We start from the raw sequence: 10,269 nt of genomic DNA, 5'->3' as shown, positions 1-10,269 counted from the left end.
GCAGGCCCGCAATCCGGTGCCCGCTGTGTCCGATCGTTGTACGGGACCTCTGTGTGAGGTCCCTTTCATGTGATCACTGATTGGCCAGTCAGTGATCACAGGAACAGTAGTAAACAACATGTCACTTCCTGACATCATTGCTTACTATTTTGAAATGTGTGAATGATCACAGAGGTCACATGGTACAAGGCTATTCACAACAGCCTTGTACCATGTGACAAGCTGTGACCAATCACAGCTCTCACAGTATTTCTCAATGGCTGCAAGAATGCAGCCAGGGAGGAGAAATTATTGCTTTTACAGCCTTTCTGGGTGTAAAAGCAATCAGCGTAAAAAAAGAAAAAAAAATCTTCATCACCCCCCACAAGTAGTACAGTGTCACTAAAGGTACCAGGGGCATCTCATAGGGACCCCTACTGACCCCGGGCCCTCGGGCAGTGCCCAGTTTTACAAATGGTCAGTCAGGCCGTGTGTGGGAGGAAACCAGAGTACCCGGAGGAAACCCACACAGGCACAGGGAGAACATGCAAACTCCAGGCAGGTGGTGCCGTGGTTCCAAAGTAAAAAGCATATAGGCACAAGCAGGGCCGAATCTAGCCTGTCTGATGTGGTGGTGCAGAAAAAATGTCAGGGGGGCAGAGAATGGGAGATCAGAAAGGCACTGTACAAGGGGTCAGCAGGGTATAGGATAGGGTCAGCATTATGTAGGGCAGTGTACAGATGGCATTCATTTGTAGGGCAGTGTACAGGAGACAACAGAGCTGAAGACAGGGGTCACTGCTGGCAGGGCAGAGGACAGGGGTCACTACTGGCAGGGCAGAGGACAGGGGTCACTGCTGGCAGGGCAGAGGACAGGGGTCACTGCTGGCAGGGCAGAGGACAGGGGTTACTGTTGGCAGGGCAGAGGACAGGGGTCACTGCTGGCAGGACAGAGGACAGGGGTCACTGTGGGCAGGGCACTCAGAAGAGTTCCTTCTCCCATCCCTGCACTGCACACAGCCTGGGTACAGGCGGAAGAGCTCCTCTTCCAGGGGAGGACAGGGGAGTGATACAGGCAGCCTTCCCCACCCCGCTGGGCCCAAGCTGAGCAGATCATTGATTTAGCTAGGCAGTACATTTACAAAGCTCCAAGGAGAGGACAGCTGTCTGCAGTATGGTTCAGCGGGCAGGTAGAGTGTTCAGGGTGGAGTGGGGGGCAGTTGGCTTTGGGGAGGGAGCACAACTAAAATCTGGGGGGCATAGCCCATTCCAACACCCCCCTAGATCTGGCCACTGTTTCAGGGGTGTGCTTATCTATTAGGACGAATAGTATACTCATGTTTTTGGGGCTTTGGTCATTTTTTGCCAACTCAATAAAATCCTGGGGGGGATTTACTAAAACTGGAGCACTCAGAATCTAGTGCGGTTGTACATGGTAGCCAATCAGCTTTTGACTTGAGCTTGTTTAGTTACATTTTCACAAGAAAACCTGGAAGCTGATTGATTTCTATACAGAAGAAACTGGCAAATGTGAAGGGTGAGGCTGAAATAGTAGTGGTGGGATGAGGTGTATACTGTTCAATTATATGGGGGGGGTTTGCAGAGCTGCACCAGATTTTGCACTCTCCAGTTTTAGTAAATCCCCCCATGTGTGCTTTTACCAGAGTTTAAGAGCAATAGTATTCAGAGGCAGTAAAATGCTCCTCTCCTGAAAGCAGAAAAATCTTGTCCAGGAGAGGAGAATTTTGGCAGAAAAACGCTTGACACAGCAAAACAAATGTAAACACGTCTAAACATGCATTAATGCTAGGCGTGTTTAGCGCTTGAGTGTTAATTAACTTCAATGGCTAGAATAAATTATTATTCCAGCCAACAAAATGAATTAACACCCAAACACTTGACTTGGCTAAACTCTTGACTTGGCTTAATGCAGTATACACATTTACAAGTGTCGAAAGTTTTTTTGCTGCCAGGAGAAAGGTGTCTAGGTAGTTGGTCCAGTGTGCATTAACCCTTAGGGGCACTGTCCCTATAACTTTGGCCAGTCAAAAAGAGAACAACAAAATGCAACCCAAAGTGCTGGAGGATAGGGATGCACCAAAATTTCGGTGGCTGGAATGTTTTGGCCGAAAACACCCCTATTGGCCACTGGCCGTTTTGAAAATAAGCACAAATACAGGTGCTGAAAATAACCCCACCCCTCATTGCCCACCGATGCCACTGCTTGCCATCACCTGCTGCCACTCGGTAGTTCTCAGCCTTACCTGAGAAACCATTGAACAAATACATTGCTGCCCATAGAGATCAGTGAAAGAAAGATGGATTCCACTCATCTCTATGCCCTTTGGGGACTGGAGCGATGTCACTTCCAGTTCCAGCACCTTGCAAACAAGGCCTTTTTTTTTTTAAAGCACTAGATCAACACTTTTTTTCTAATGCTTTACATTGGTGAGGAGAGATGTGGGGTCTTATCGACCCCATATCTCTCCATAAAGAGGACCTGTCACTAATTATTTCTATCACAAGGGATGCATGCATTCCTTGTGATAGGAATAAAAGTGATTACAAAAACATTTTTTAAAGGGGCAGTGTAAAAAAAAAAATTAAATAACTTAAAAAAAAAGTTTAAAGTGCCCCCTTCCTCCCATACTTGCATGTAATAGTGAACGCATACGTAGGCCATGCCCACATATGTAAACAGTGTTCAAACCACACACGTGAGGTATCACCAGGAACCTCAGAGCATAATAATAATTCTAGCACTAGACCTCCTCTGTAACTTTACACTTGGTAACTTGTAGACATTTTCAAAGCGTCACCTATGGAGATTTTTAAGTACTGTAGTTTGACGCCATTCCACGAGCGTGTGCTATTTTAAAACATAACATGTTGGGTATATATTTACTCAGCGTAACATCATCTTTCATATTTTACAAACAAATTGGGGTATATATTGTTTGTTTGTTATATTGTATTGTGTTTGTCCCCTCAGAGGGGACATGTACACTGATCATCAGGGCACTGATGATCAGTGTAGTCCCAGCAGTGCCACCTGTCAGTTTCCATCAATGCCAGCTGTCAGTGCTCATCAATGCCACCTGCCAGTTCCCATCAGTGCCACATCAATGCCACATATCAGTGCCTACCAGTGCACATCAATGCCACATATCAGTGCCCATCTGAGCTGCCTTTCAGTGCCACCTATCAGTGCCAATCAGTGCCACCTATCAATGCCAGTCAGTGCCACCTATCAGTGCCCCCAATCAGTGCCATCTATCAGTGCCAGTCAGGGCCCCCTAGAATGTGCCACCTATCAGTGCACATCAGTGCCCGTTAGTGCCACCTAACAGTGCCAGTCAGTGCCACCTAACAGTGCCAGTCAGTTCCGCCTATCAGTGCCAGTCAGTGCCGCCTATCAGTGCCACCTATCAGTGCCATATATGAGTGCTGCCTGTCAATGCCCTTCAGTGCCACCTACCAGTGTCTCCTCATCAGTGCCCATCAATGCCACCTATCAGTGCCCATTAGTGCAGCCTATCAGTGCCCATTAGTGCAGCCTCATTAGCACACATCAGTGAAGGAGAAAAATCACTTATTTACAAAATTTTATAACAAAAACTAAGAAAAAAATGTTTTTGTTTTTTCTAAATTTTCAGTTGTTTTTGGTTTGTTTAGCAAAAAATAAAAACTCAGAGGTGATTAAATAACACCAAAAGAAAGCTCTATCTGTCTCAAAAGAATGTCACAAATTTCATATGGGTACTGTGTTGCATGACTGCGCAATTGTCATTCACAGTGTGACAGCGCTGAAAGCTGAAAATTGTCCTGGGCAGGAAGGGGGTATAAGTGTCCTGTAGGTAAGTGGTTAAGGAAAAATACTGAAATATAGGCACTAGATGGAGCTACCAATCAAAGGAAATCAACACATTGAGCAAAATACAGTCAGAATTTGTGACAGCTGGGTGAAGGCTTGTGACATTCACTTGTCAAATGTATTATTAATAGACCCCTAAAGAGGTATTACACCCAGAAACCAAAGTGTATTATATTGCAGCTTACCAACAAGAGTGCTGGAAAGGTGGTGTCTGCACTTGTTTTATTGTTTTTAGGCTCTTTCACCTATTGATTTGGTCAGTAGGTCTGTTATTTTTCAGCTTCCTTTAGCAGACCAAGCTGTTCGGCAAAAGTGTCAATTAGAGTGTTGAGACAAACCATTTACCACTCACAGATGTGCTTACAATGATAAGGTTTTATTCTTTCATGTAAAATCTTTATCCCAAAAGGAAGAAAAACTGTTTTCTGCACCTGCTTAAAAAGTGTTAGTTGGAATCTGGCTTTAATTTATTATTAAAGTCCATCTAAATCTCCTAGGACGCCATGCTCACAATACATGTTTGATCACTTGTATGTGTACACAATGTCTCTTTTCGTTCTGCTCTGTAAAATCTGATTCAAAACGCAATAAAGACAAATTTGCCTTTAAATCTCCTAGGACATCTAACACTACCCTCTCCCCAGATTGAGAATACTACTGTCCAAAGGTGTTTCTATTGAGAGTGGAGACCCCCTAAGACAGGAGGTGTATTACTGGCTGGATCACCAGGTGAAAATAAAGCAAAAAAGCCTAAAAAAAAGAAAATGAAAGCAGCCATCACATTTAAGGATTGGTAAATTGGAAAATATTAATTTTTTTTTTGTTTTTAAGTTTAATACTGCTTTCCCAAGCAATAGTAGTAGAAAGCTGGTGACCACTTGTTTCCTTGTTTCAGGTTATATAGCTGCGGGTTACTTTGAAGTCCACCAAAATTCACTGCACCTCAGCTGAAACTGATCTTGTTCAAATATTTTATTGAAGAAAAAGAAGAAAGTGCAACATCAGTTCAATACAGGTTTAAAGAATGACGTGAACAGGAAACAAAAGGCAACTGGGTCATAGATGGTCATATGAGTAGATGGCCGATAAATTGAGACTCTGTAGAGGATCCATTGATATGGACTATACCAGGGGTAGGCAACCTCCGGCTCTCCAGTTGTTGCAGGACTACAAGTTCCATCATTCCTCTGCAAGTCATAGCTGTATCTGTCAATTTTGTAATGTTGCAATGCCTCATGGGAAATGCAGTTCCACAACAGCTAGAGAGCCGCAGGTTGCCTACCCCTGGACTATACATATAACAGGAGTAGAGGTTTATTAATATCTATACAAAGAGTGCACAGGAGTAAATTAACAGCAAATAAAGCATGGTAATAGGTAGAGTGGGTTTAGGGGCGGACTGGGGTCAGTAGGGGGCCTGGGGTCAGTAGGGGGCCCCATGAGATGCCCCTGGTACCTTTTTCATAGGCTTTTTTGAGTTTGGGCAAGGACACAGGGGCCCCATGATCCCCTATTGCCCGGGGGCCCCATGAGTTGTCAGTCCACCCCTGAGTGGGTTAGATGACGATTAGTAGACATCACCATAAAGGTAGTTTTTATTGGTAAAGTAGGTATGCATTAGGCAATTGAAGAAGGGACGGCCCAGAGAAGTAAATAAATGCTCCCGTGCGAAGGGGGAATAGTTAAGGGATTCCAAATACATTGCTCCTGTGTAGATAGTGTTGCAAAACCCACTAGGAAATAACACCTTCAAAATAGAGAGAAGGTGGGCTGAAGGAAAAAAATAAATAGAATAAGGAAATAGAGTAATAGAGAGAAAAGAAAGTGGTGTGGGGGAATCCCCCGGTACCACTGGGGAAGATGGAGTTGACATATATTGCAAATAGCACTGTCTAGAGTCATCATTTAGAGATTCATCAAAGTTCGGTTAGAAAAAATTTGTCACCCATGGTGTCCAGAGTGCTTTGAATTTGGCTACCCTATCCAGAATGGTCGCTTCTATTTTTGCAAGTATCATAGCTTGCATTGAAATTGAATTTTTATAACAAGCATATGCATTGGTTCATTTATATGCTGTTGGATTTACAGTTACACCACATCGCATACAAAGCTTTACAATTTCAAGTTTTAGTGTGTAAACTCACACATGCACAGATGTTGCAATAATATTTATTGCACATTACCGCACTTGATTCACAAACCGACAAGTAGGAAAATTCAACAAACATACGGAAGAAAATCTGCCATGGAAGAAACATTTAGGCTGCCATTAGTGAGCTCTTCTTCTAAAGTGCATGTTCACATCTGTGTGCTGTTTTAGGTGTGTTGAATTTTAGGTACTTTGTACATGTATTTTTGCTGCATTCCCATCAAACTGGATTTTGATTAAAGTGCAAAGATGCAGCAAGCACAACGTTTTTCTAATGTACGGCACCTAAAAAACACAGAACGTACACAGGTGTGAATGAGGCCAAATATGGCAATTACCTGGCTGTTGTGCTGGTACCCTTGTTTTAATTTTAACCCCTTGACGACGAGCGCACACAAATGTGAGGCCTCTCAAAGTCTGAGCCTTGACGCTGAGCGGCCGCACGTTTGCGTGCAATTAAGAAAAACATATGCTGAGAGCATGCGCCTTGTGCACTCCCAACACACATGTCCAGTACTCTTGGAAAGGTCCCGATCTCCTCTTTCGATTGGGACCTTTCCCGATCATGTGACTGCAGTGACAGCGAATTACGGCAATCACATGACCCTAAAACCCCGCCCCGCCTCCCGGCTTCTGAATCCCTTAAAGGGCTGGGAGGCACCGGCGCCAAGGGGTTAAGAGATACTGACCAGTAATGTGTGTGTAAGCAGGTGCAGGTGGCTAATCTGCCACTAGGTGGCTCTGTCCCAGAATAGTGTGTAGTGACAGAGAATAGTGTAAACCACAGCACCACCTGCCTGGAGTTTGCATGTTCTCCCTGTGCCTGCGTGGGTTTCCTCACACCAGGACACCAGGGGTGGACTGACCATTTGGAAACTCGGGTACTGCCTGAGGGCCCGAGGTCAGTAGGGGGCCCCATGAGATGCCCCTGGTACCTTTTTCATAGGACTTTTTGAGTTTGGGCAAGGACACAGGCCCCATGGTCCCCTATTGCCCGGGGGTCCCATGAGTTGTCAGTCCGCCCCTGCCTCACACACTCCAAAGACGTGCTGGTAGGTTAATTGGATCCTGTCTAAATTGGCCCTGGTATGTGTATGTAAACACACATATAAAAGAAAAAATACACAACAAACACTAAAGAAAATGGTGAAACAATGCACATGCATCCCTTTATTAAGGGCAAAAGTGACATAAATCACAAATGGAAAGAGTGATAAATATATGGCATAAAATATGCCTGCAAAAGTGCCGTGAAAAAAGGACCCACAACTAGTGTGAATAGTACCTATAGTGATATACGGTGAGACTGTCAGGATACAAACCCGACTCAAGACAAGACTTTAGGACCACACAAAGTCCTTCCACATAAATGTGTTTCAAAAATGTGATTAGTGACCAAAATAAACAAATATAAATAATGTGCTTCAGCCCCTAATTGGGACTTATTTGTGCTAATACAAACACATCAAAAAGTGACACAAAGTGAATAACACAATGTGCTACAAAAAATATATAAAATACCCTACTAAGCCACAAAATTCCACAAAATATGTGCCGCCAAAAATAACAACAGTTAACAGAAAATGTCCCAAAGTGAAATCTTCAAACAGCTGAATAAAGTGAAAAATTCCAATGGAAAAAAATGGTGATGCAGGTGTAGTTAAATGGGCTGCATGCTGCTTTCACATCTGACTGCTGCGGATCGTCCACTTTATGTGATTGACAGTACTGTCAAGTCACCCCAAATAGTATGTCTATGTAATGTGACTGTAAATTCCATGGTGAAGTAATATAAGTAAAGTGCGGCAACTCTATCTTTTTGTGTGGACATTCTTTTCTTCGGGATATAAAAGCTAATGGCCAGAAATACAGGGTCAGGACAAGGGGTGGGTACTAATGACCCTGGGAAGGAGACAGTGTAAGGGAACATGGCTTAATAGAAATATGCTGTGTGCTGCTTTCACATCTGACTGCTGCAGATCATCCACTATATGTGATTGACAGCACTGTCAAGTCACCCCTAAATAGTATATCTATGTGATGTGACTGTAAATGCCATGTTGAAGTAATATAAGTGAAGTGCAGTAACTCTATCTTTTTGTGTGAACAATCTTCTTGCACCCTTGGCTTTCTTTCCAATCCAGTCGACTAGCTAGTCTTAGTATCAGACTAACAAAATAAAATATGCGTATTTGTTCCAGGGAAGCATCTTTGAGACAGAAGCCAGCGAGACATTATAACAGTCAGGTAACCTGCATTTCAAAAAGAGATCTGCAATAGCATCCCATTATTTCTGCCATGACAGGTTAAATTATATTGTAATTTATACAATTCTGTACCTACATGAAAGGAAATTCAATACTCCCATGGTCTATGAAACATGACAGTAAGACATGCCATAATTGTCCGCCTTGTGTTATTAATCATGTCTGAGCATCCATTGTAAATATTTCAGGAGTAATTACTAGTTTTATAAAAATGATATATATGCAATTATTTTGAAACATGATTGTTAGGGCTTATTCACGTAAGGAAAATACAAAAAGGAAGAAAAGTGTAATGTGAGGATTGGTGAGTGCATTGCAGCCTCTTTTCACCTCTACAGTAAAAAAGGATGCTCTGCCATACAGTTGTGTCCTACTAAAGTACATGGAAGTGCTGATCTGTATTCATTTACTTGACAGCTGCCCTGACTATAAAAGGACGCCAGAATACCTTCCATTAAGAGCTACATCTCATCGCCTACAAAGTCACCAGAGTGACTGTCCCCTTCAGGTTATATATATTTACAAGAAAGGGGGTGGCACATTACAGTTAAAAGCCAAGAAAACATTGACGGCTGAGTAAACATTAAGTTCAGGTTCACTGAATTTTAACAGGATTCACTGAACCCTCTGCAAATCAAACACAGACAGATTTGTTCATTCCTAATCACAATAGCAGCAGAATATTAAAAATAGCTTTATTGACATAAGAAAAGCCATGTGATATCTTTCACGTGACTTTTATATCACCACACCATTTATGACATAGAAGGGGAGAATTATTAATCACTTGCACAGTGCCCTATAGTAGAAATACTCCTACAGGGCGGCATGGGTGCGCAAAATCACGTATATATACACATGATTTTGCAGTTCTGGGTAGGGGGTGCGTGCGTGCCACGCGTGTACCCTACCTGCGCTGCCATTTGTGGCCTCGGCTGTCAATCACCGGGTCCTAGCCGTTGATCAAAAAAAGGAGGGATGTGAAAAGGGATTCACAAGAAAAGCGGTTACATCATAAACAGAAAGCAATACTATAGTATCACTTTCTGTTCATGATTTAACCACTTTTCTTGTGAATCCCTTTTCACATCCCCCCTTTTTTTGATGTACGGTTTTTGGTTACTTGGCAGGTGATATACGTTCAGCGATAAGCTAAACTTATGGTGCCTCTTCTTTTTTGTTACTGGCCTAGTCGGTGATCCCCACCAGCAGGGACACTGATAAGGGAGTTTCATTTGGGTGCAGCATTGCATGACCGCGCAATTGTCAGTTAAAGTAATGCAGCACCGCAAAAAATGGCCTGGTCAGGAAGGGGGATAAATCCTCTGGAGGGCAAGCGGTTAAATCTGGTGCACTCAGAATTATGGTAGCCAATATGCTTCTAACTTTAGCTTACTCAATTAACATTTGACAATAAAACCTGGAAGCTGATTGGTTAAAATGCAGAGCTGCACCAGATGTTGCATGCTCCAGTTTTAGTAAATCTCCCCCAACGATCACACATCACACGTTTACTACAACAAGAAGAGGGAGACCCACTGTAATCCAAGTACTCCAGCTGGAAATGTAACTCCCATTGCAGAATGTTCGATGCTTAATGCAATGCTTCACACTGCACATATAAACCCAAAGAAAGAATGCATTCATAGAATGCATGAAGGTAAAAAACCTTGAGCCTTTACATCCAATATAAATCCATAGGTAATGGTGCTTGGAAGGTTAAACAACAGATAGAAGAATCCTCCACTGTCACCCCAGTAATACAACCTCTTACCAATAGGATCTGACCACCTTAAAAATGGTCAAATAGCGCAATTTTAAGCAGCCACCCTGCTGGTTTGAAACTTATGATAAGCTGGTTTTTATTCTGATTGATGTAAGTGCAATATTTTTAATAAATTGATGTTTGCGGTTTTACTACACTATGAGATGGCTTTGCTTTCTCTTTAATGTATGTCATCTTGAGAAGAGATCTGGTCTATTAAATATTGGATTCGGAT

The sequence above is a fragment of the Staurois parvus genome, unplaced genomic scaffold, assembly GCF_062004578.1.
Source record: "Staurois parvus isolate SC_StPar_1 unplaced genomic scaffold, SC_StPar_1.0 ptg000130l, whole genome shotgun sequence".
NCBI lineage: Eukaryota > Metazoa > Chordata > Amphibia > Anura > Ranidae > Staurois > Staurois parvus.
This window is presented reverse-complemented; position numbering follows the sequence as displayed.